This window comes from Adiantum capillus-veneris, chromosome 27 (assembly GCF_014529385.1).
Source record: "Adiantum capillus-veneris isolate H3 chromosome 27, ASM1452938v2, whole genome shotgun sequence".
NCBI classification, from domain to species: domain Eukaryota; kingdom Viridiplantae; phylum Streptophyta; class Polypodiopsida; order Polypodiales; family Pteridaceae; genus Adiantum; species Adiantum capillus-veneris.
The window spans coordinates 103,379,375-103,404,129 of record NC_140957.1 but is presented as its reverse complement, the minus strand read 5'-3'; the positions used below and the strand labels follow the sequence as shown (position 1 = coordinate 103,404,129).

Genomic DNA, 24,755 nt, shown 5'->3' with positions numbered 1-24,755 from the left:
TCTTACGTCATTTCACCTGGGGTCTCTATGTAATTTGAGCCTCCGGGCGACAACTTTAGCTTCCCTAACTTGGCTCAACCCTCTATTAAGGAAAACATAGTGCTCACTCCAGGGATAGGCCTGACAGAGAATGTACTGATGACATCTACGGTTAGCGCAGTGCCACTACCTAGTGTCGTAGTACCTAATATGGGGCCTTGGCCGTATGTGCCTCTAGACCCTTATGCACACATGGCCCCCACACCTCCAATTGTACCACTTGTTTATGCTCCTCGAGTGCCGCTCCCTAGCCCTTATCCGAGTGGACCTATGCCCGGTTATGTTCCATATCTTGCATCATCCACACATATGCCAAGACCGGTACCCGTCCCTCTCCCACATATGATTCCAAGAGTACCTCCACCGGCCCTGCCTCCTCACATAGGTGACTTGGCAGCATTTGCTCAAACCATAGGTCGATCTATCGCGGAAAATATGCGTCATGCATCTGATAGAGAGCCTAGAAGTAAGGCAGTAGAAATTGCCAAACTCACGCAAAAATTCAATGGGGACGAAGATGCTAGAAAACACATTGAAGTGTTTGAACAAGTATGTGATTCCTTAGGGGAACGCAACGAACTACATAAGTGCAATGCCTTAAGCTTGACATTAAGTGGGAAGGCTGGAGATTGGTATAGAACCCTAAGGGTGGATGAGAAAACAATCTACCCTACCCTTTGAAGGTTGTTTCTAAAGGAGTACATACGAGAAGGTGTGCTTTGGGGTGTAGCATCTCAGCTACAGAAGGCCGAACGTAAGGAAGGAGAGTCAGTAAGGGACTTCATTAGTCGTCTAAAGCACTTAAACTCTCGCTGCCCTGTAAATGAGCGCTTCAACAATAACCAACTGCTTGATCAATTCATTCGAGGGTTGAGGAATGAAGGAATCTATAATGGACTAGTGATTAGAGGTATCACAACCTGGGAAGATGTCACTGCCAATGCAATCCAATTAGAGGACAACTTGATGATAGCAGGCATGAGGGTGTCTACTGACATGAGATCCACTAGCTCACAAGCCATTGAGTATGAACCCATGACTGCAAAGCCCATTGCCAATGAGCCAAAGGTATTTGAGACATTCTTGACAAACCTCACCAAGGCAATCCAAGAGTCTCTTAAGGATAATCAACCCCCTCAAAATAGTCACATGTATCCAAGAAGGGAGCAACAATGGTGTTCCATTTGCTTAGGTCCACATAGCACTAGTGAGTGCCCTACGTTTAGAGTAAAATTTAATGGAACTTGCAACGCATGTGGTAGGTATGGTCACCAAGCTAAGGATTGTTTAATGATCAAACGTATGATGGCAAATAGACCACCTGTAGCCTGGACGGATGCGCCTCGAGCTCCTGTATTGATGCCTACTCCACCTGTTGAGCAACTACTGCAACACATGGTCCCTAGATCTCAAAATGTTTTACAAGCTACACCGCTACCACCTCCTATGCTAGGACCGTAGCCCCCGCATCCAAGAGTCGCCCCTATGAACCAAGTGGGTTGCGAGCCATCTAATGCTTATGCAGATGGCTGTGAGGAGGAAATAGACACTAGTATTGCCTACGGACTTGATACATTGGAAGAGTGTCCTGTACACTACATGGAAGATTGTTGGGGGCAAGTCAAGCCGTTTTATCAAGCTGCTGCTCTCGCATCCAGAGGTCAAAATATCAACACCCAGGCTAGGAGGCCACCTCTTCAATGCTACGAGTGTGGTGGACCACATCGGGCAACGGAGTGCCCTATTAGGCTGCAAAAGAATGCTGCACAGATGCAAATGAATCAAGGGAGCACGTCTGCAATGCCAATACTCACATGTAATCTTTGTGGCATAGATCACTTGATTGCCCAATGCCCCTATAACCCAAATGCGCCTAAAATCACACCCCTAAATTTGGTCGAAATTGCTAGTGTGACATCGCCAATACCACCCGTCGCACCCGCTTATGCGATTACACGGTCCATGCTTCAAGGGCCAGGCCATATCCTCGAAGAGAGAGATACCGCGTCAGTTATCCAAGCAAAGAAAAAGAAGACACGAAGGAAGAGGTCGCAGAATACAGGAAATTCAAAGCCAAGTTCCAAAACAAACATAGGAACAGGAGATGACCCCGTGTATATGAATGAACTCGAGGATGATTCAGATTCAAGCGAGACAATGGAGACTAGAACCAATACCACAAAGGGAAAGACCGACAAAGAAAACCGTAACATGGAACCAAATGAAAACCGAATAAGAGAAAACCATAAAGAGCCTCTGAAAACACCACAAGTGTTTCCAAATCCAATCCAAGACCCCCAAGATAAACCGCAGGGGCAAAAAGGGAAGGATAGTAAAAAGAAGATTGGGACGTACCCAAACCCAGTAGACGAGATTGAGCAGGTGAAACATCTAAGAGGTTTAGTGGAGGAGACTCAAAGGAAACTAGAACCAGAACCCATGCATGTCAAAATTCATGACACAATGTTTCCCACGCAAGTTCATCCACCCCACATGAACCATAGACCGTTAGCCATATCTAGTATCATCCAAGAAGGGAGTGAGGACGGGACATCAGAAAGTGAGCATACACCTTTCTTGTTGGAAAGGATGTTTAACGAAGGAATACCTGATCCCATTGAGGAATATAAGATTCCATCCTCACCAGTTCCTAGTCAAGGACCTACACCCTGCAAAATGCCAATGAATGTTTCCAAACTAGTGGACTTCATGTCTTCTGAGGTCCGAACCACGATCATAGCAAAGCTGTATGGAGATCCTGAGTTATTCTTTGCATTTCGAGCATTCTTTAATGGAGAGCTACGAATAGGATTACAGCAGTTTGCGCAACCAAATAGGCCTGACTCGATTATGATTGATGAGGAAAATCATGTGCAATCACTTGACTTAGATGGACACGAGTCTGTGATCGAGGTACCCATTAACGAACTAGGGCAGTATTTTGAAGGCGACGAGTCTAATGCGACCCTACCCATCACTACCAAGGGATTAACTATAAAGGGAATTCTTGATGGTGGTGCGGGAGTTAGCATCGTTACAAAGGATTGTTGGGAATCCATGGGAAAACCCCGCCTCAGTGTTACTAACGTTGTGGTAAAGATGGTAAATGGTACCATAGCCAAACCTATGGGGATGCTCAAGGATCTTAAGATCAAAGTTCTAGGACACAAGGTACGACATATGTTCATTGTAATGGATTTCTCTAAACACCTTATGTCATATGAAATGATTTTAGGACGACCATTCATGAGGGAAGCACAAATGGTTCATGATTGGTCTAAAAATCATGTCTATTTGCAATTCCAAGACTCTGTCCTTAGAGTGGATTTGGTGACTGGTAAGGTACACCCCTTAGGGAGTAAAACCATTATTGATCATCGCTCTGACACCACAGTTCACTCGGCCCCACTACAATATTGTTACACTTGTAAGAAGGATACAGACATTGGCCAAGATTCTCCTTACATGGATGTGTTACCGGGTATGACGGAATCAGACAACGTAGACTGGGTACACCTAGCTGCAACCATAGAGACCTGGGGAAATAGAGGAACCACTTGGGTCACACCAGAGGGGGAAGAGGTACCACAAACTGCACCTCTGAACATGATAAGTGCCATACATGCATCTTCTAAGGGCAAGGCAATTGTAGACCAATCTGACAGTGACACCGATAGCTCAATAGAAGACTTTGACCAACACGACTCAGACACGGACTCCCAGAGTAAAACGGATTCTGAATCTCATGAATTAGAGAGTGGAGCAAGTTCGGAGTCAAAACATTCGGAAGGACCAAGCACATCAACCGATGATAGCTCCTCCGAGAGTGAAGAGGACACCAACGAGGACTCCTTTAGTGAGCCAGATCTAAATGCAAATCAAAAGCAGGTCCCAAATAAGAAAAAGAAAAACTTTAAGAGGCGCCGATATCGAGCCAATGTACGTGCTAGGATAAAAAAGAAGAGATCCTCAACAGAATGGCTCAGTTATATAGGAGCATGTGATGCTCATCGAAAATTGGTAGACAATTGGGGTGAATATCTCCAAAATTTTATGTGGTGTAGACCACGACCCCATGACATAGCCCAATTAGAGATCATAGACAAGCCAAAGTTGAGCCGCACTGCAAGGAGGCGTTAAAACCAAGAGTTAGCTCGACAACACAAGAAAGCATAAATAGAAGCACAGACCAAAGCACAACCAGAATCCACAGACTTGCATCCTGCACCAGAACATTTCAAATCTTACACCACAGGGGAAGCAAAGGTTGTGTACACAAAAGCCCAAAGAATACCTATCGATGGGAATAATGGAATCTATGACGGTCCGGCAATAGTTAAAGAAATAGAATTAGCCGACCCCGGTGAAGAATCAAAACCTGTTTTTATTGCCCAAGACCTCACAGAAGTTGAAGAGGCGGTCCTCAAAGAGCTTCTCAAGGAATTCAAGGACATATTCGCTTGGACATACCATGATATGAAAGGTGTTCCACCTTCTGTGGTCCAACATACAATCCCTATGATTAGCACTGCGAAGCCCGTACAACAAAGACCCTACCCGGTGAATCCTAAGTACGCAAAGATCATTCAAGAAGAACTAGAAAAGCTTATCAAATGTGGGTTCATATATCCTATTGAACACTTTGAATGGGTGTCTCCAATAGTTATCGTGCCAAAAAAGAATGGAAAACTCAGGGTGTGCGTGGACCTCAAAAAAGTTAATGCAGCTACTAGAAGAGACCATTACCCCCTACCATATTCCGAACATGTACTTGAAAGAGTTGCAGGCAAGGAAGCTTATAGCTTTCTAGATGGGTACTCAGGCTACAACCAAATCACGATAGCGCTAGAGGACCAAGCTAAAACTGCCTTCATCACAGAATTTGGCGTGTTTGCATTTCGTGTGATGGATTTTGGCTTAACAAATGCCCCTGCTACATTCCAACGATTAATAAACACTGCTTTTAAAGAATATTTGAGAGAGTTTTGTGAAGCTTTCTTAGACGACCTTTGTGTTTACTCTTCTTGGAAAGAACATCTATCATGTTTGCGGAAGGTGTTTGAAAAGTGTAGGTTATATCGTATCTCATTGAACCCGTTCAAATGCCAATTTTGGGTCAAGCATGGAGTTATTTTAGGGCATATAGTATTTAAGAATGGTATCTCAACCGATGAGAGCAAAATTAAGGTGATTCTAGAGTTACCACCACCAACCAATTACAAGGGAGTTCAAAGGTTCATGGGACACGTGGGTTATTATCGACGGTTTATTTTATTTTTTGTTGAGATAGCACGTCCTTTGTACAAGCTTCCCATTGAATTTAAATGGACTAAAGAGTGTGACCAGGCCTATGAACAATTGAAGAAAACACTAGCAAGTGCTCCGATTTTAAGGACACCTAACTGGGATGTCATTTTCCATGTGCATATTGATGCATCAAACTTTGCTATTGGGTGTGTTCTCACTCAACCAGGAGAACATAAATTGGACTATCCCATTAGCTTTGCAAGCCGTCAATTGAACGATGCTGAAAGGACCTACACCACTACAGAGCGAGAAGGTTTAGCAATGGTTTATGCAGTAAAGAAATTTCGCTACTACCTTGTGGCAAACAAGTTTGTATTTTATATGGATCATCAAGCGTTGCTGTATCCGCTAAACAAGCCATGCTCCACAGGAAGAATCACACGATGGTTGTTAATTCTTCTGGAGTTTGATTTCACGATTGTAGTGAGACCCGGTAAAAGGCACGTCATGGCTGATCATTTGTCTCGCATACCCAATGGTGAAGCCCCTACAGGAGTTGATGATGAATTACCCGATACTTCCCTATTCATAGTTGAGACTATGCCTGAATGGAGTGAGAACATTGTTAACTTTTTAGTTAATGGTTTTCCACCCAAGGAACTTCGTAAGGATATCTCTCGAAGGCTAGTAAAAGAATGTGAACCCTATTGTTTGATTGCCGAAACTCTGTATAGACTAGGCAAGGACGATATTCTTAGGCGTTGTGCCCGCGAGGATGAATATTTGTATATCTTGCAAGAAGCACATATGGGCATAGCAGGAGGACATTTTTCAGGAGACCTGACTGCTAGAAAGGTGCTGCATTCAGGCTATTGGTGGCCAACTTTATTTAAGGATGCATCACTTTTTACAAAAGGGAGTGATGAGTGCCAACGTTACAAGACCACACAGCGCAAAGACAAAATGCCCTTACATCCTATTAAAGTAACCCAACCATTTGAAAAATGGGGCTTAGACTTTGTAGGTCCAATTAGTCCCGCAGCTCGCAACACTCAATCTCGATATATTCTAGTTGCTACGGACTATGTAACAAAGTGGGCTGAAGCTAAGGCTTCACAAAAAGCTGACGCAAGGACAACAGCTAAGTTTCTTTTTGAGAACATTATCACAAAATTTGGTTGCCCTTTTGAAATTGTTAGTGATAATGGTACCCATTTTATAAATGAGGTAATAAGAGAGCTTACCACGACCTTTATGATATCCCACCATAAGTCTACACCTTATTACCCGCAAGCTAATGGACAAGCCGAGAGCACCAACAAGACTCTAATATCTATTTTAACCAAGACGGTAGAGGCTCATCGCACTGATTGGGATTTGAAGTTGACATCTGCTATATGGGCTTATCGTACTGCTTATAAAGTGGCTATTAATTGTACGCCATTCAAAATGGTATACGGCCAAGAAGCGGTTATGCCTTGGGAGTTTGTCATTCCTAGTCTTAGGGTAGCTTTGCAAGAAGGATGGAATGGTAACCCCTTAACCGAGCGTTTGTATATCTTAGAAAAACTAGACGAAGAGAGACAGTTGGCTGTGCAAAATGCTCTTGTGGAAAAGGATAGGAGAAAGAAGTGGTTTGATCGCCATGTGAAGGACAAGGACATCAAAGTTGGTGATAAAGTCCTTATGTATGGAGTACGTAAAGAGAAGAAAAAGTTGAAATATGCTGGTAAAGGACCATATAGAGTATGTGAAATTACCCCACAAGGTACCCTTCGTGTGGAAACTCTTGATGGAGTTGAAACCATTGGATTCCTCAATGGGAGTAAATTCAAAAGATATTATGATCCTTTAAGCCAAGAAGAACTACGGGCCATTCATCAAAAGAAGGCCGCCAAAGCACAAACCGAGTTAAAGAAGATACAAGCTCAAGCTGAGGCTAAGGAGCGACAACAACGTATAAGACAAAAACGAGAGGCTAACCTTGGAGTCACAAATGCATTCCACATGGAAATCGAAGAGGATTGGTTGGACTCTGACACACCTCTACGATACCCTATTGAGTTAAATAGTGCCTATGGAAAAGTGCTATATAATGCCTTATTGGACACGGGTGCTAAATATAATCTGCTATCCAATGGGGTGTGGGGTCAGTTAGGGAATCCACCTCTATCTGAGAGTATTATCCAAGTCAAGGGTGTCAACAAGAAAAAAACTACGGTTTTTGGAATCTGGCACACTTCTGTCAGTTATGACAATGGAATTGTAGCTCAAGACTTTTTGGTCATGCCTACTGGAACTATGGAGGGTAATATAAACCTAGGACGCACGTGGATGATAGCCACCAAATGCACTATTGATTGGGGGACTGGGGGTGTCACAACGCAAAAATTAACTCTTATCCCTACCACTCAAGCCATAGTCCCTGAGATATTGACTAAGGAAATAAAACCCAAGACATTGCATGTCCAGGAGGTTGAACCATACGTCCCCATAGCCCAACTCTCTAGATCTTCAACTGATGTAGTTGAAAGAAAGCTTGAGACACACAAGAACCATCCTAATATAACAAAGGAAGCATACAAGTGGGTCCCTAAAGCTTCTTTAGTAACCATGGCTGATGCTAAAAAACGGAAGCCTCATAAGAAACGTCCCACTCGCTCCAAGAAATGTAAGAAAACGTGGCGCTGGATTCCTAAACGACTATTAAAAGCCCAAGGATACTATAAAGGAAATGATCAAATCTGGGTGCCCAAACGTAAATTGTACTCTTACCTGTCACCTGACCCATGTAAACCAAATCCTGTGGCTCCAAAACAAATTGAAAATCGTGGAAAGGAAAAAATCACGAAATGCGACACACCTGCTCCAGAGCTAGTTTGGGTACCAAAGAAAAAACAATTTGTTCCACCTAGGTCAGGAACAGGAAAAGCAAATGAAGCTTCTTGCTCTTCATGTAGTTCCTATACGGAAATAGAAGCTTCGACACAACCTCCACCTACCATTGTACATATCCATACAAGCAAGAAAGAGTTTGCACCTCCCGTTGTAGATTCACCACCTCCAACAATGTTGCAAATAAAATCATGGGAGAGTACCTTACCACCCTTGCAACTAGATGAAACACATAGGGTGATCGAAAACTATTGGTTAAAGCCTTTACCCATAATAACTTGGAACAATTGGTTTCAAAAGGTGACGACATCATTCCAAAAAGTATGATCTACCGAAGGAAGGGGGGAGTGTTTGCTGACATCCGTCATTCACTTGCTTCCCTCTCAACCTTCCTCCCTGACCTCTCAATCTCAGATCTTAGGGAATGTATATATAAAGCCTTATACTCACAAAAACAAGATAAAAAAGTAAAAGAGCAAGAGCCATAACACAAATCATAAAAACAAATTATGCACAAGAACACGACCCTTGTAATATTTGCACTCTAACCATCATCTATTTGCGTGTACAGATATGGCTAGTACGCTAGAGTCATCCACTCCTGCCTTGGGTGAGAGGTACCCTCATTACTTTTCACAAATATTTCACATGGTCTTTCCAGTGCTTGCATGTGAATGGGATTTGATAGGTACGCTAGCATGTGAGAGGAATTTTGAGGAGTTAGAATGGCTGATACGTCTCTTGACCACGTCTGATCCATACTTTCTCCCATTGCACAAGCCTACCCTTTTGACCAAGATGACTATAGGCGTCTAGTGACCTTCTTAGTAAACATGGGCACCTATGATGAAGAAGAAAATTTACATGACTACACGGATGGCACATATGGTCTCATGGATGATGACTTTGTTTATCTCGACGACGAGGATAGGGGTTTAGCCTTAGGGTTTCCCCCCAACCTCTACAATATCCTATTCCCTTGACTCTTTAGGGGGAGTGCAAATAATTAGGTTAGGGTTCCTTATGTTTTTTGTTGTGTTCAATAAGTGTTGGTACCTTTTCCCACTAATGTGCCTCCTGGAGGTATTCCTTTTGTTTCCTAGTGTGTACAGGAGCGTGTTGCTATTGATAGGATTTGGACCTTCATGGAACCTTTCTCTCGTTCACACTTCAAATCAAGCGCGACCATCAACACAAACAGGTGTTTTATGTCCATTAACATTGCCCTTATCTTTTTGCATCCATGTTTGTCTGCTTTGATTGTGATTGGTAGCATAATATTCAGCGCATTTGCTTAGTATCAAACATTTAATTCAATGTAATGTTTTGTCATAATCACTTGTCTAGGTTAAAAAAATCAAGCAGTCCGACTAAGCTAGTTTAACCAAGCTAGATATTAGAAATCTTCTCTTAATACCATGGGGAATGCCTTCCTAATACGCAATGGTTACTTAGGTTCTTAATCCGATTTAGGCAGCATTGTGTGAAATGTACTAGGGCTTTCTAGTGGGCTTAACCCTATTGACCTTTAGCTTAAGTATTATAAAGGGAGTTTACTAATGTGATGAGCCTGGGAGGGTAACAATGTTATATGACCCCCCAAAGTTACAAAATTAAAATGCTGAAAATGAACAAACAAAAAATCAAAGTTCCACAATGTAAAATTTTAAGCTGGAAGAGAAATCCCTGCTTAAATTGGTATTTCACTCACATGTATCGCCTATGGTACTAGAGCCCTAGAGGTTCCCAATGTGGGCGCTTTTCCTTGAAAAGCAAAAAACCCAAGGCATACAAAATAAGCACACACATCAAAATTGAATCAATGTGAAAAGACTTTGGGGGGTCAAAGAAAAGGTAATCAGTCAGGCGATGATTTCATGAGAAATTCCTTTTATCGTAGCTTAACTACAAGGTCTTCTAGGTATAGCCTCTAGTCAGCCCTCGAACATCAAATACTTGGCTCTCACGATTAAACAACTTAATTGACCAGAGAAAATTGAGAAGTTACCCATGGTATTAATAGTCGAGCTCTAGTGCCTTTTGACCGTTAAATTAGCGACCCCGGACTTGTTTAATTTTTTACGTTTACATCTGTTTATGCATTGATTATATTGCAATTTAATGTTTATTGCTGACAAATTGTCTAAAATTCTGTTACCAATCAATTTGTTTGTCTATTGCATATGATTTTTAATTGTATATGAGAATGCAATTACTATGGCAATGTTGTTTGATTTTGCAGTGATTGAAGAAGGCTACGCACATCCATGTCGACTGCTCTTCCATCTCGACGAACGAGCTTCAACTAGATAGCTTTCGAGGACGGAATCTACATCAGGAAGGGGGGCATGTTAACCCTCACGGCACACGGAAACCCTATGATCTATAAACGTTGTATTATTTAGAGTCAGGTACCGGGCTTGTCGGACCAATAGGAACAGGGTAAGGGTGATCGCCGATGACAGGCGCACTCTAACTGGAATATTCAAGGAGTTAGTTGGCTAAGTATGGGCGCCCAAGTGTGAATGGGGTGAGCTCATATAAAAGCCACTAAAGCTAATTTTTACTCATTCTCTCATTGTGCAATAGAAGCCGCTCTTGCTCCATCTCCACCTTCTCCTTCACCATCTCCTTGTGTGTGTGTGTGTACGTGTGTGTGTGATCGAGTGTTGCAGCGGCACGACGGCGGCGAGGCGGTTGAGCGCGGCGTAGCGGCGTCTCCCTCTTCTTCGCGGCGAGGGAATCCTTCATTCGGAACTACGCAGGAAGGTGAGTGACACACCATTCTTCCTTGTGAGCTTGTCTGTTGTATGACTGTGTGCTAGGAGCCTTTGTGGCTCGCACACGGCGCGTAGCAAGTCCCTAGCCGTTACATCATAGCTACATGTGCGTCAATTGAAGTAACCATTGTTCTCCTTCCCTTAATAGGGAGAGCAAATGTGGGCAAATGCCTATGATTCTCATGTGAGCTTTTATAGCTCTTTAATACTTGTGCAACAACCACCACTATAACTACTTTCTAGATGATAATGTATGACAACACACAAGGTCTAATTGCTCCACATTCACATCAACCAAACACAAATCTATCATTTGGATCAAGACTATGTCTACCTTTTTGAATGTAAGATCGAACAACTAATGAAGTGTAGCTACTCTCCACATTCTTGTGGATTGACCAAGGACAAATCTCCTTCTAGTTGGTCATGCCAAGCTCCAACATAGTCCTCCTAATCATGGAAAGTTTGTCCCTCCCCCCCCACCCCCTTCTCTCTATCTATGTGTGTGTGTGTGTGTATGTGTGTGTTGAGTTCAAGAATTATCAAGTCAATTGCAGGTCACTTGGGAATGAATTAAGTAATGGACTCCCTTTGCATGATGTCTTGTCTTAACATCCTATGTTTCTCTCTAAGAAAGTAGTGAATTGGTGATTAGGCTGCAGACGCCCCCCTCACACAATTGATATGGGTCCCTGGTGAGTGGTAGTGGCCCTCTAAATAGACTAATAGAGAGTTGATATCCTTATTTGGATATAATGTTTGCATTGAATGACAAATTCTTTAGATGCAATAGCATCCCCTCTCACCATCCTTACCAATCAAGGCATGGTTCATGATAAAAACTCTCACATGCTTCAGTCGTGTAGTTTTGGTCTTGCATTTGGGGCATCACAATCAACTAAGTTATCAATTGCTATTTGTTGGAACTTAGGATGCATGTACCAGCCATGACTCAACATGCCAACATTACACCACATAGTAATTGAAGAAACTTTGCCATTAGTATGCAGCTGATTTGGTGAGTAGTGTGGCGTTTGCTTCTCAAAGGAAATATTCATGATGAGTGTGTGACCTGGGGGTGATTTCATGGTTATAGAAACTTTGTCTCTATACGTGGGTAAATTTAAAAATTTACAAGCTGAACTGCACTCAATCTAGCGAGCACATACACTTGCATCTACCAAGACTATCGCATGGATGTTGAGGTCTCTTGCAATTGACCATAAGCATGTTAGTAATATAAGGTGCATATTGTTTTTTTGTGTACATTTGGACACAATTGGCACCTTAAAATGTGACGGCAATGAAAGCAGAACTGTTCACTTAATCAATCGTTTCTCTTTGCAAGAGTTTGGGACATCATGTTAAAAGAAAGGGTGTGCTACAAAACACACACACACACACACACACACACACACACACACACACACACAAACATACACACATGCATGTTCTTCTTTGAGAGAGCAGACTATATTCAACCATTCACATGCTTGCCCTTACCCATATTTTATACCATAGTAGCCATTTGGCTTAGCTCCCACTCCCTTAAATGTGAGACAAAGCATTGAGGCACTACATGTAGGAGAGTCTCTTTTTGTATGCGAATTATATCCCTTAACAATTTGACAATGTGATCATCATATCCTATATGAGTGCTCACCTTTTGATCACATCAAACTTGCTTTACCTACATTTTAGTCCATACCATGGCCTACATACCTTTCTCTCCTAACCACCTCATAGATTCAACTTGTCAGTGACACCCTTATATCCATAGTCTTCAAGCATGTCACATGTTGTACTCGGTCCCATTGGTCAATGTGACCTTTAAGGATGACCTCTCTCTCTCTCTCTCTCTCTCTCTCTCTCTCTCTCTCACTCTCTCTCTCTCTCGCGTTAACCTTTGAGGTCACTGTGTCCCCCTCTACTTGTATAAGTATGTGAGCATGCAAGCCCTTGAGTTCAAGAATCAACGTTCATCGGCTAAAAATTTTAGGTCTCTTGTGATCTTGTTCGTCTTCCTCTCTCTCTCTCTCTCTCTTGCAGGCTGCATGTTTAGTTTGTAGTATTAAACTGAAGCATGTGAGAGGTGAAGAGCCTAGTCATGTGTACCAGTGAGCCTGCTTTCTACCCCCGATCACGAGCCGGCTCTTCTCTCTCTACCTATCTAATCATGGTAGTTAAGAGCCTCAAAATGGGTATAGCATTTCACATGGTTAACTTTTGAGGCCCTCTCGGTTAGCAAGAATCTGTTCAAGATCTATTTCATCACTCAGTCAAATCAAGCATTTGTTTCCTTGATTTGCAAACAAATCTAGAAGGCTATTTAGCCGTTCCAAAGTAACCAGACTCTAAATGTAAGCAAAATGACATGGAGGCAGTCCTACAATGGAGGTACATGCATGGAGGTAGCCCTACAATAAGAGACCGGAGTCACCATTTCTAGGGGGAGGAAAATGGCCCACATCAGGTATGCAACACCAAGGAGGATCCAAATGAGCAAAGGATTGCTAACTCCAAGACCAAGGCCAATACCCTCGACTGGCAATGATCATCCTCCAATGCAATCACATCAGTGTTCTAGAAAAATCATTTTCAAAATTGCTACCTTTAATTTTCCAAGAGGAAATTTAGAAAATTAGGTTTATTTTGCAGGTTTTTACACTATTTTCTTTATTTTGGGGCAGGATTTCTCCTTTTCCCCTTGCCCTCAACCGGCATTTTTGAAATTGAAAACGACATGATCTTAAGCTGAGACACATTTTTCCCAAACACTAAATGGAAGACCTGCCTTGCACAGACCGTTGTCGTGAGCATTGTAGCAGTAGGCAATGCCACCTGTCCCCTTGCAGAACCCCTTTTTTCTTGCCTATGTAAGGAGTTTGAGATGTGAAAACTTGGGAAAGCTAAAAAGCCTCGATGGTCACGTTGGAGCTCTCAACATTGTAGCATCCGCTGACTGGCCAAAAAAAGATGAAGAAAGTGTGGAGATGGATGTGAGACTCTTTCTCTCTCTCTCTCTCTCTCTCTCTCTCTCTCTCTCTCTCTCTCTCTCTCTCTCTCTCTCTCTCTCTCTCTCTCGTGGTGTGGAGGACTGCAGCTAGGAAAAAATGAGGCTAGTCAGGATCAAGGGTGGCGGATAGGCAACGGTAGAGGAGTAGGTGGCTCAACAATCACTTGTGGCGAGTGGGACATGTATTGGATTCAGAATCTTGGCGTCCTGGCCAACAGAGGATTGAGGTTGTATAAGTTAAGGAGAGGTGTCTCTCTCATCAATCTTCAAATGTCCTAGACCAGCGTCAAACCCCCCCCCCCCGAAAAAAAAAAGGGGAGCATAACTCCAACTAAACACTGCCCCTCAAAAGTTTTAACCACAGAAAGTAAAACAAGTTAAGTTTGTTGTCAGATTTTCTAGCATTCACACTAAAATATGCTAGATCTAGTCAAGACATTCTAACAAAATATTATCTAGCTTTATACTTAAATATATAAAAAATCAAATTTTCCCGGGCTTTGCATACCTTGAGATTTTCCTAATTTCACATGGAAAAAACCACCAAGGATGAAATTCTTATGGACACCGGCACTACCCTAGGGGAGTTGAAAATTTGTATTTCTCCGCAAAAATGTGGCATATCCTCTTTCGGAACAATCTTTTTTTTTCTCCAAAACTCACAATTGTGAGTGAATTATATTAATCAACCCGAAAAATTACAATGTCTTGTCATGCTCGTGTTGAACCATGACATCATCCAGGGACCATAATTACATCGACAACGATCCCAACCAACTCGGCCCCTTATCCTTGATACAATCTTCACATCTCTTGACTGAAGGTCAGCTTTTCACGAGCTTTGCCCAAGTGGACTTAGAAATAAGAACAATCTTCACATCTCTCGACTGAAGGTCAACTTTTCATGAGCTTTGCCCAAGTGGACTTAGAAATAAGAAAGGTTATGTTCTCACACAAACCCTCATGTCTACCTCAATGCTCGAGAAAAGGTAGGTTTGCTTTATCCAAAACCTGCTCAAATCAAATTATGGCGGCCTTATATTTTTCCGAGGAGAATTTGAGACTGACTCAAGTTTCAAGTTTTTTAGTTGAAATTTCAATGTTATGTAGAATTTTCCTTCCCAAATATGGTTTTCATTGTCTCATAAAGGGTGAAAAGGATCTAGAGCCGGCTCGATGAAATATTTTTCCCGAGCTCTGCACTACCCTCGTGTCCTTCTATTGTAGTGTGGAATTGGATGTTATACTTGCCTTTGTATGTATCTTCACCGATGGCACATCCTCAACACTAGAGCCCATGAGGGATTTAATGAAGACCCCGTCATGGGATCGATGGTGGGAGATGCGAGACAAATTTGGTTATCAAATTTTGTTCGGGCATGTATTTTTTGGTCCTGGTTTACTTTTGCCTTCATAGGTTAACTTTATAGGTTAGTGTTTAAGCATTGTTGACAGCAAAAGGCATGCGTGCACATTTGGGGCAAGAGCACTCCTATGATTGAATCTAGGATGCTACCCGCTACATTGACCGTCTGTTCAAGTTGGGACTCGGATCCATGCACCATTTATCCCATGCCAAGGTCTTCATTAAAGATCCTGTGGGACTTAGTGTTGAGAGTGGCACATAGACGTCAAGGATGTTGAATTTGATGGATTAGAGACTTGTTCCTAAATGTAAGCTGGTATGTGCTTTTGCTTAAATCACACAAAAACCGAGACAAGGATGGTTTTTTGTAAGAGATAAACAAAAATTAATTAAAAACAAGAAAGATACAGAGCCTCAAAAGTGGGGAAAGAGGCATCCCTAAGACAAGGATGTTCCTTGCACCACCAACATTGCAATATTATTCCACTTCCAAAACTACTGTTCACTATTCAATGGTAGATTAAACATGGTGAAGGGAGTATCTTCTAATAAATTTTGTGTAGATGGACCGCCATAGACTATTTCACAAACTAAAATATCCAATCAAAACCAATCAATCAATACTTCACATCACATCAAATGTATGCTTCTTCAGCTAAGCTTGTCTTAGAAAGCCAAATAAAATTGACAAGAGTTGTCAAAACACATGGTATCTTTTTCCATATCACTTCATAATTTCTACCTTATCTATATAAAATATTTGATTTGTGCACGTTTACATTAAGAATTACTCTCACAATGTGGGGTATCTTTTGGGTGCACACTTAGACTTTGTAGTATCCTTAACTTTCAACCTCTTCACCTAATTCTTGCCAACAAACAATATGGGCAAAAAAGTGGAAGTACGAAGAAAAAGCAATGGGTGCATAAATGTTTTTATATGTGTATATTGTAACAACCGAACAGTGGGGTGTCCTAAAAAAAACTCATGAGGATACATGCATAATAGCCAAATAATTGTGCATACCTCGGTAAATCGAATCAAACATAGTATCCACGGTGAAACATGATAGAGAGAGGAGAGAGCAAGTTGCCATACACACCTCCACAACCGGAGTAATATGCATGCACATGTAGATAGAAGATAAGAAATGGAGAGGAGAGGATAAGTACACAAAGCCTGGGTGCACTCTCCCCCTGTGGTAGGGGTGTGCATTTATCTTTTGCACATATTTATTTATAGATTTCATTCAATGCTCAAAAGGATTAGAATTGTTCGTTTGGACATAAAAATGACCTTTACTCATAAAGAGCTCTCTTTTGATCAAATATCCATGAACTAGCTATCAATTGTATAGTCCATACATCAACCGTGCTTTGCCACTACCTAGTTGCAATAAATAATTGTTTACATGGTTGAGATGCTATTAATTTGCAAGTCATACTTATAAAAAATAGTGGTTTATATTATTGGTCAAAAAGAAACATCATGTATCAAAAGAAAACCTCATAAACGTAAACATACTAATTTGCTTATACGTTTGGTCATCCACATACTACATATTCTAGTGTCTCATACCACTAAAATAAGTGGCATGTATCGTATCATGATATCATCGGTCACAATCATCATTCAATTATCAAATTTCATTAATTCCAAGTCTAAATCTACTCAACATCACATCAAAACTATTATTTTTTTATCATATATCTAGGTTGACAAAATTACACTAGTAGTAGTGGTGACCAGTCACACCAGTAGGATTTGTAATCAGTGTTGCTTAAAATGGCAAATCAACACCAATAGGGCATATTGCCTATACTAAAAAAGTTGCACTAACGCTGCCTAAAGTGAAGGATCTATATCTATGGTGGTCATGCTACTTATATTGGTGGTGGTCATGCTACTTAAATTGGTCAATTAACACTTGTGCTACTAAACCAAAAGATCTACACTTTTGCTGCTTAAAATTGGCAAATTTGCATTAATTTTTATGCTACATAACCAGTAGATCTATAGTAAAAATATTGGTCTTGCTTAAACCGACAAGTGGATATGATGATAAAAATTTTACACTGTTTAAATCGACAAATCCGTGTACTTGTCACCAATGGATTAGACAAGACCTAAAGAATAATGTACTTATCATCTTTTTGATACAAAATCTTAGTAGTTTTGAGTAAAGAAATACTTACAAGAATGTTTCCAATTATTTCAAATCACCTAGATTAGGTGATTCTCCTTATAGCTTAATGTTGGACCACTCGAGAATATCCTCCATCTAAGATTATACAATGGTATTCTTCATTAACATATCACAAGAAGGTAGAGAAGGTTAGCATTATTGAATTGGTATGTTACAATACAAGAAGATGTTGTGAGAGATTTCATGATGACGAGACCAAGTAAGATATACAAGGAATCAGAATAAACACTAGGATAATGCACTGTATATGGTATTTTGGGGCTATATATACATATAGAAAACCAACTCATCAAATAAAATTCAAATGCCCTTCTTAAATATATATGAGTAAATTCACTCAGAATTTACATACCTAGAAGTTCTTTGAAGATATAGCTAGTGGCCAAACTGATAAGCAAGCAATATAATTTGAATCTGTATCTCTCTATTGCTCTGTTTGAATGAGATCGATAGACACTTTTAGAATTTTGGGACGGCTTTGTATTAGAGAGTTATTATGTTCAACCAACTAAGTACTATAAATTAAAGTCTAGTCTAGAGATTTGACTTTGTATTAAAAAGTTATTATGTTCAACCATCTAAGTACTATAAATTAAAGTCTAGTCTAGATGTTTGACTTTGAAAAAAACATTCATCCTAGATTTTAATACATTGTTGCTAATATATTATTGAAAATAAAAGGAAATTAAAAAGAAAAAGAGGAGAGGACTTATGTAACTGCTTCTTTCCAAATACATTTGTTTTTAATGGCCATGTTGTAGCAAAGATTAGTGTAAACTTCCAAAGTTTAAATTTGAACCATGGGTTCCAACTTTGTGAAGGATCGATTGTGTTGATTTCATCTACAAGCACAAGAAAAAGAAAAAAGAGAGGTCTTCATAGGCTCATGGTCAATGCTACCATATACATGTGGTAGTGATGTGTGTGAACACACTTAGGACCATCGGGGCATTTTTTCCCTCACTAGGAGTTTTTTTTCCCTCGTGCATTGTATATACACCCATCACTCTAGGGCTATCTTATCTTTCCATTGCATACTAAGCATTCTCTGTTGTTTGCCTTGAGCTTCCTTCATTTTTTCCAAGCTGTATGTGTTTTCATGCAACCATAATTCCAACAATTGATATCAGAGTAGGTTGCACCCTCTTGAGCTTACTTGCCAACAACTCCAACACACGCCTGCTCTCTTTCTCCGATTTTTGTGAGTTTTGCGAGTGTCAATGTTAGGAAATAAGACGTATCTAAATAGATAATTGAGTAGATTACTTAATGGAGAGAGACAGATTTATATACACGAGATTATAGAGTAGAGAGAGAGAGAGAGAGAGAGAGAGAGAGTACACACGATATACGTGGTTCACCCAATGTGGGCTACGTCCACGGGAAAGCAGCCAGTCAATGGCTTTAGTACTTCAAAACAAGAAGTAGTTTACAAAGGGATTATACCCTTAATGGATCTCCCGCCTTGCTTCACTCTCACCACCTCACACTCACCTTGTTGCATCAACTTCACACTATGAAATGTGTGTAGAAATGGCCTCCTTTTATAGGCCAAAAGGGCTGCCCTCTCTTATGAGAGACAGCCATGTGTAGCTGCCCTTGTGCGAATAAGTCCAAATCGGACCCTCCAATCCGCCCATGTGTGGCCACCCTTGAGAAGACAAGTCCGCTTTTGAATTCGGCTACCGGCCACCGGCCATCGGCCATTGACTACCGGCCACCGGCCAACAAACCGTTTGTTTTCCGACCACTTTCCGGCCGCCGTCCGGCCATAATATTCCGGCGAAAAAGAATATTCGGGCAAAAAAAAGTCTCGGGGGCCTCCACCCCCGAGGCCTTTAATGTTGCCCCTAATTCTTGTCCGTGAAAATTTTAGTTTCCGGTGAGTGATTTTCCTTCACGCACGATGGCTTCTCCTCATAATGGGGGCCTTACAAATGTACGCTTTTACCACAGAAAATTACAAGGGTAAATCAAGCTCCATACTTAACAGTCAAAAGGTTGAAAAATATTTTGGAAAAGCTTATTGAGTTTGATCTGCTTGGATTGTTGATTCGGGCTCACTTCGGCCGCCGTTTCCACTACAAGTAGTATTGCACAGGTTGTTTCGTCATTTTGTGTAGAATTTTTGTCAGTGACATTTTTTGCATAACAGGTCTCGTCTTCTACAGTTTGTGTTGTATAGCACATGTTGCTCTCGCCTCATTTTTCCTCTATTCGGACAACTTTCGCGTCAAGTGTAGCATTCACCATGGCTGACAACAATACATATGGGTTCAAGATGTTTGTTATTGAGGACAAATTGGATGGGAACAATTACCCTATGTAGGCTTATATGATGCAACATGTCCTTTTGTCAAAGAGCATTTGGAACATTGTACAGGGCATTGATGTACGTCTTGGTTTTGGGGATGTAGGTGATGCTGAGGATGTTGCAGGTTTTGGTGGTAGGATTGTTGCTGCCAGAGCTATTTTGCCTAGGGCTGAGCAAGATCGTTGGGATGTAAACGATGTGCAAGTGCATGCATTGATTGCATTTTTTGTGAAGCGCACTAATACTTGTCACATTCATTCAGTAAAATCTCCAAAACGGGTTTGGGATATTCTGGATGGTCTTTATGCAAGTCGCGATGAGGCCAAAATTTCATTGCTGCGTAAAGAGTTGGAGTCGACGATTATTCATGAGAAAGATGATATGGACACTTTCTTTGATGCTGTCAAGGATATAAATAAGAAACTTATTTTTGCAGGCAAAGTCATTTCTGACAGCTCCCTTATGCAGAATATTCTTAATGCTTTGTCAGATTCTTACCAGACTTTTGCTAGTGCTTAATGACTTATGACCCAAGAAAATCCAAAAGTTGTCAAGTTTGATGCATTATGCACATTGATGTTGCAAGAATCACTTTCTAGAAAAGATAGGACTAGACAGAGTGCAATTGAATATGCCTTTATTGCTGATCAAAGAATAGGTGGTAATAGCAATGTAGCCACTTCTTTGGTTCTTCTACGAGTGGTAAATCAAATGCTCCTAATGCTTCTATTGGCAAAAATTTGTCTGGGATTTCTAGTGATAAGGAAAAAAAGAAGATGCGTTGCCATTATTATAAAGCTAATGATCACTTGATCAAGCAGTGTCCTAAGTTGAAGGCAAAAGAGGCTGGTTCTACTACAAATACTGGATTCATTGCAAATGCAGTTATTGTTGAGTCTTCTGTGAAAGGAGATTGATGACCTTGATGCAAAATGGGATTTTAGTGCAGAGTGCACTTATGATACTTATGTCCATGATGCATGTTTGTCAGTTGCAACAGATGCTCATATGTGGTACTTTGATAGTGGTGTTGCAAAGCACATTACCTCTCATCGTGACTTGTTTACCTCTCTCAAGGATGTCCCTCATGGGAATTTAGTCACTTGTGCCAACTGCTACAAATAGAAATTATTTCACACTTGTTGATGTGCTATATGTACCTGGGATCAAGAAGAATCTTTTGTCTGTATCTGCACTTGCTAGACTTGGTCTTGTAGTCAAATTTGTGGATGACAGATGTACAATACATGATCTCAATTTTCGTGATGAAATTGTTGCATTTGGCATTTTATGACGTGGCCTGTATAATCTCACCTTGTATGACAAGTGTGGGCAAAATTTTGCAAATTCTTTTCTGGATTCTAAGGCTATTTCAGATGAAAAACTTTGCTATACACGTTTTGGGCATCTAAATTTTGATAGTTTGCTGCGTTTGCAAAAAATTGATATGGTTTCCTGTTTGCCGCCTCTTGAAGCATCTATCAGACATTTTTGTGAAGGCTGTATTTTGGGTAAGATGCAACGTTCAAAGTTTCCAAAGGATGGTTCAGCTAGGGCCACAGGCATGTTGCAGCTTGTGCATAGTGATGTTTGTGGACCCATGCAAACTCTATCCTTGGGAAATTACCTTTACTTAGTGACTTTTGTTGATGATTACTCTAGGCATGCATGGGTGTATTTTCTTAAGGCGAAGTCCAAAGTTTTTTTGTGCTTCAAGCAATTTCCGGCTATAGATGAAAATGTCTCAGAATGTACTATGGGCACCCTCCATTCCATTGGGATAAAACACCAATGTTTAGTTCGGTATACACCTCATCAAAATGGTGTTGTTGAGATAAAAAGCAGGTATCTTACAAAAATGGCGAGATGTAAGGTCAAAAGTCAAGCTTTGACGCATTCCTTTTGGCTTGAGGCTAATATGTGTGCCACTTATGTACTAAACAAGTGTCCTACAAAAGCTTTGCAGTCTATGACTCCATATTGGGCATGTCATGATAGAAAGCCTTCTATTGAGCACATGCATGTTTTTGGTTGTTTGGCATATGCTTTGGTACCACAAACGCAACACAAAAAATTGGATGATAAGGCCGTCAGATGTGTTTTTGTTGGTTATAGTGCTGAAAGCAAAGGTTACACGTTGTATCATCCGCAAACAAATGATATCTTGGTTTCACGGAATGTTGTATTTGTGGAAAATTATGTTCAGCCCTTGCTATCATGTACTAGAGACATTAATGTAAGCTCACACAGGACAAATGTAAACTAGTGGAAGTTCAAATGTAAATTCCAATGAGGCAAATGTATAGTCTATGGGGTTTTCTGACAATATTACAAATCAGTCTATTACTGATGCAGATGTATGTGATGTACTTGATGAGGAAATGGCTGAGAATGAGCATGCTAGAGGTATGACTAAATGGCTAGTGCATACTTTGCGTGACAATAAATTGGATGCATCTTTGTCTATTCGTACTATTTTAGGCTCTTGCCATGCATCTTATGCATCAAATTGCTATGCTTTGGCTGTGTCTAGTTTATGTGATGTTGAGGAACCTCTGTCTTTTGATGAAGCATAGGAATCAAAAAATTGGATGGCTACCATGCAATCAAAATATGATGCACTTATAGAAAATGACACATGGACTCTATGTGATTTTCCACCTGGCAAAAAGGCTATTGGTACAAAGTGGGTTTACAAGTCGAAACACAAATCGGATGGTAAAATTGATCGCTATAAGGGTCGACTTGTTGCAAAGGGATATGCACAACAAAAAGGACTAGATTATGAAGAGACTTTTGCTTCCACTTTTCATATGACTACCGTGCATTTTCTATGTGTAGTGGTAGCTCATTTTGGTTGGGATGTACATGAGTCATACATTGTTACTGCTTTCTTGAATGGTGACATATTTGACGAAGTTTATGTAACGTAGTCTCACGATTTTGTCAAGAAGGACAAGAGGATAAAGCGTGCAAATGTGACAAAGATTTGTATGGGTTGAAGCAATCTCCTCGTGCTTTGTATGAGAAGGTTGACACTCGTTTGGTCAAACGAGGCTTTCGTAATGGTCCAAACAAAAAGCACATTGTATGTAAAGAGTGAGGGTGATTTACTTTTCAGTGTGGTCATCTATGTCAATGATTTGATGATCGCTAGACCAAATGAGAGACATATTGATCAATTTAAGGCTCATTTGATTGCTACTTTCAAGATGAAAGATTTGGGGATGTTGCATCATTACTTGGGTGTACAATTTGTTTTATTTATTTTTTTCTGAGAAAAAGATCCTTCTATTAGTAATGAAACTACACATAGGCCTACAACCTCCTTTGTAAGAGAGGGCTACAACAATCATGATGGGGAGACTCTCCTAATGAAAAAACAACATATGTACAATGAGGCTAGATCAAGAGATGGGAGGAGGGAAAAGACACACAGGTGGATGGTAGTGCCATTTGAGCACACCTTGGACCATGTGAAAAAAGGCCTAGGATGCCAGAGTCGAAGGAAAGCCTCTCTCTGCTCTTGCATGCGGTTGGAACTTCCCTGGAGTCTCTCAAACTGTCCTATGAGAGTATGGACCAGCTCTAGCCAAAGATCCCGAACAGTCTCTGCTGGTGGTACAGAGCGATCCCCGAAGATGCAAAAGCAATGGACCGCCAGATGAACTAGATTGTCAATCCACTGATGATCTCCCAACACTCCTCTCTCTCACTACACCACTCCTTTGGAATAAGCTGTGTAGCCGGCTGGAGTGTAGGTTGACCCCCTTGCATCACTATCATCCTGCTGGTGGAAGATAGCTCAATCTGAAGCACGGGCCCGTGAGAGTGGACCAAGGAGCTTCCCCCCAAGTGTAGTTCCGAGTAGTGGAAAGATCTGGCATCAGTCGAAGGACAAGAAGACACACCTTCTATGCCAAAGGACAGTCCCAGAGACAGTGACGCTGACTCTCCACAAGATGGTCACAAGCTGCACATGCGGCCGAGAGACCACTATGTACAAGCCAGCTCCCACGGCCACTCGAACAAAGTGACTCGTCTTGGCTGTCTGGAGTCCCATAACCTCTCCCAAAATGCTGCCAAGAACTCAGCTGTGAGACCCTCCTCCTGCGAATGAGGTGCTGCAGCAGGACGAGCCCCTCTCTATGCTGTCAGTATGTGACGTCCCAGCTGAACAGTGTACTGAAAGAAAGGGACACCTGGATGGTCTGTAGAGGATAAAGGGTCCCTCCAAAGCCACTCTCCAAGATCCCACTGTACTCATTCTAGTGGACAGCTCTCCCAAGCCCACAGTCTCAAGTGGCAAGTCTCAAGAGCTGGTGGGTAGGGATCTGTGACACAAGTCCTCCCACAGATTCCCACCACGTGAATACTCTAAAAACAACACTCTGCCACCTGTGGGGCCTCAACTACAACTTGGTGTAAGCGTCCCTCACCCTGTAGCTCGCAAAACAGGGAGGGTATAGTCTCTGAGCAAGCCCCAACTGAGATGAGAACCTCCAGTCGTGTGAAGGCTCCCATCCATCCGGGCGCTGTTGACTCAAGAGGTGTGAGACACTCAACTGGTACTCCCTTTTAGATGTCCTGACACATGATCTTCACCCCTCTCATGCCCTGTAGTAGCTGAATGCTCTTAAGCTCCTCTGACAACCCTAGAAACTGTAACCAGTCACCTAGAGAGCGTGCTGGACCCTCTACCATGGGACCCCAGGAAACACGAGGCCGACTACCAACCAAGTGGCCTCTCTGAGTTCTAACCATGGGGTTCCAAACAAGAGACTGTCTCAGGTGCTCCTCTGTGCAAGTAGGATGATGCTGCTCCAGGCCTTGCCACAATTGCTCCCAGGAATGGAGCAGACTCACAACGAAGTGGTCCTCTGACAATGAA

At 41.5% G+C, this 24,755-nt stretch overlaps 1 pseudogene; it reads left to right on the top strand.

The window, feature by feature from the left end:
- The first annotated feature begins 1,005 nt into the window (after nucleotides 1-1,005).
- On the top strand, nucleotides 1,006-8,508 carry LOC147422480 (uncharacterized; annotated as a pseudogene).
- The last annotated feature ends 16,247 nt before the right edge of the window (nucleotides 8,509-24,755 follow it).